Consider the following 3,088-nt stretch of genomic DNA (forward strand, 5'->3'; position numbering starts at 1 on the left):
AGGGCGTCGAGAAAGCTTGGGAATGCCTCGGCTGTCGAGGACAGGAGGGGCGGAAAACTGTTCCTGGGGTGGGGGGGTCGCGGGTTTTTTTTGGTTTTTTTCCTTCAGGGTTTGTGCTTTGAGGGATATTTTTGCCTATACTTACTGATTAATAATCGGTTGCCTGCACTGATGTTTTCACGTGGCAGCAAGGAAAGAGAAACGCCTGCCGAGAGGCAAATCCTGGGGTGGGGGGGTCGCGGGTTTTTTTTGGTTTTTTTCCTTCAGGGTTTGTGCTTTGAGGGATATTTTTGCCTATACTTACTGATTAATAATCGGTTGCCTGCACTGATGTTTTCACGTGGCAGCAAGGAAAGAGAAACGTCTGCAGAGAGGCAAACATGACTTTGAACACATCAGAAGAGGGAAGGGGATTTTACAGGCAGGTCTAGAACCTGAAATGTCAGGCGCTTCACAAACCACTTCCAGCTGCCAGCGTGTTGGAGAACAAGTACAGAAGCAGGAAATAGAGGAGGTTAATTATGCTTCACCTGTGTGAAATGGCTGGTGAGGTAATGCAGGTGTGACACTGACAGGCTTGTAAGAAGCTAAACATGTCTCACTTATAGTCACCAAAATATCCTGTCACACGAGACTGCTCCATGATGTCTAGTAGCACCTATGGCTGGACAAAACGTAATTATCTAAAACCACCCTATCAAATGAAGCTGCAAACCATACAAGAGTAGAAATGCCTAGGATGGGCATCAAACCACCTGCTGAATCATGCCTGAGGGTCAATTACCCTGGTGCTGGTATGCTATCTCCCACTAGATCTAAGTTTGCTTTCTAATACCTTGAGGTTGTTGTAAACCATGAAGCTTAGTAGTTTAAAATTTTTAAAAAAACAAACAAACAGTATTTGGCTAACGTAAACTTTTGGTGATATATTTGCTATAGAATCACAGAAACATAGAATGGTTGGCGTTGGATATGACCTTTAGAGGTCATATTCATAGAATCATAGAATGTTTTGGGTTGGAAGGGACCCCTAGAGGTCATCTAGTCCAACCCCCCTGCAGTGAGCAGGGACACCACTAACTAGATCAGGTTGCTCAGAGCCCGGTCCAACCTGGCCTTGAATGCTTCCAGGGATGGGGCCTCCACTGCCTCTCTGGGCAACCCATTCCAGTGTTTCACCACCCTCATTGTAAAGAATTTCTACCTTATATCCAGTCTGAGTCTACGTTCCTTTATTTTAAAACCATTACCCCTTGTGCTGTCACAGCAGGTCTTGATAAAAAGATTGTCCCCATCTCTCTTATAAGCCCCCTTTAGGTACTGAAAGGCCGCACTTAGTTCTCCCCGCAGCCTTCTCCTCTCCAGGCTGAACAGCCCCAACTCCCTCAGCCTGTCCTCATAGGAGAGGTGCTCCAGCCCCCGGATCATTTTTGTGGCCCTCGTCTGGACCCGCTCCAACACTTCCATGTCCTTCTTGTGCTGAGGGCTCCAGAGCTGGACGCAGGGCTCCAGGTGGGGTCTCACCAGAGTGGAGCAGAGGGGCAGAATCACCTCCCTCGCCCTGCTGGCCACGCTGCTTTTGATGCAGCCGAGGGTACGGTTGGCCTGCTGGGCTGTGAGCGCACATTGCTGGGTCATGTTCAGCTTTACAACCATCAGTACCCCCAATGTTCCTAAGTGTAGATGTATCTTAACTCTTTTTTGAGTTTCAGCAAATTTTTCGCCATAGCTACTTCCTGAGTCATGGCTCACTTAACAGTCATGCAAAAATATTTCATGTCACCCATTTTGAGATTGCCACCATGAAGTTCCTGTTTCTTGTACAATAAGACAGGAGAGCAGGTGTTTCCGTGCTTAATTCTTGACGTTATTCCCTACCCTGATTGCTTTTATCCTGTCATGTACCACCTTCCTAGGAGAAATTACCCAAATCTATCAAAACATTGTTTTTTTATAAAAGCCTTTTCCCCTAAACGTGCCTGCAGACAGACTCATCCACATCACTTTTTCCGAGGTAGGATATACTGTAGACTATGCCAGAGGAGAAAATAAATTTCTTTGTGTAGAGGTGTTCTAATACTCGGTATTAACCAGCATGTTATTTATTCCTCCTGTGTTCTATTAGCTTATTTGTTTTCTGCCTACAGCTTCATGAGGAATAGAGAGAGCACACAGATATTTACATAAATGCCCGGTTTCTGCTTTTCAGTTGACGTAAATGAATTGCAACTTGTCAGATTTAGAAGCAGCACTCATGTTCCTCTCGAACATGCATTATTTTGCCTTTTCAATATTGAACTTCATTCACCGCTACACGATCCGTTCTGTTTCTTTAGGACTCCCTCATCATCACAGTCCCCTCTTGTCCTGCTTAACTGAAATAATTGTGACAGCTGCAAATTTCACTGTCTCACAATGCAGTCCTCTTTCTAGATCAGTGGAAAATACAGCAACAGTATGAGACTTGCTACAGAGCCCTGAAGCAGGCCGTCGTTAACCTTCCGCCATCGCATAAACTCGCTGTTGAATTCTGCCCTTTGTTTTCCATCTCCAGTTTTTGAGCCGTGATAGTAGTTTTCTTCTTGCCCAGTGATTACTTAGCTGCTTTGAGTCGTCTCTGGCTTAGGGATTTAATCAAAGGCCTTTTGAGACACTGTAAAATGTGAACTAGTCCACCAAAATCTCTTGGTTTTTCGGGTGGGTTTGGGGTTTTTTTTGACACTTTCAAAGGACTTCAGTAGATGGATCAGCCAGAAATTATTTTGCTTTGCAGAAAAGCCTGGCTAGGCCTAATTTCATATGCAGAGATTTTCTTCCATATGCTCATTTTTTATTTGTATTTACTTTTAGTGACCATTTCAACCAAAGAAAATGCGGTCCAAGCAGCCTAGCAACTGAGGGTGTTTGTTTGGCCTCCTGTTGGACATATCAACAGGGTGTCCACGTGTCGGATGCAGGTTTTAATGCGAGTGCAGGTGACCAGTTCCCTCCGTCACTCCAGGACCCAGGTCCCCCAGGCAGCCGTGCTGCATGGGCATCAGCTTGCTGTCGGTACGCCCGTGTGGGCTCTCCTCGGGGCGGCCGCAGC

This window comes from Egretta garzetta, unplaced genomic scaffold, assembly GCF_000687185.1.
Source record: "Egretta garzetta isolate BGI_Z169 unplaced genomic scaffold, ASM68718v1 scaffold14, whole genome shotgun sequence".
Classification (NCBI taxonomy): Eukaryota; Metazoa; Chordata; class Aves; order Pelecaniformes; family Ardeidae; genus Egretta; species Egretta garzetta.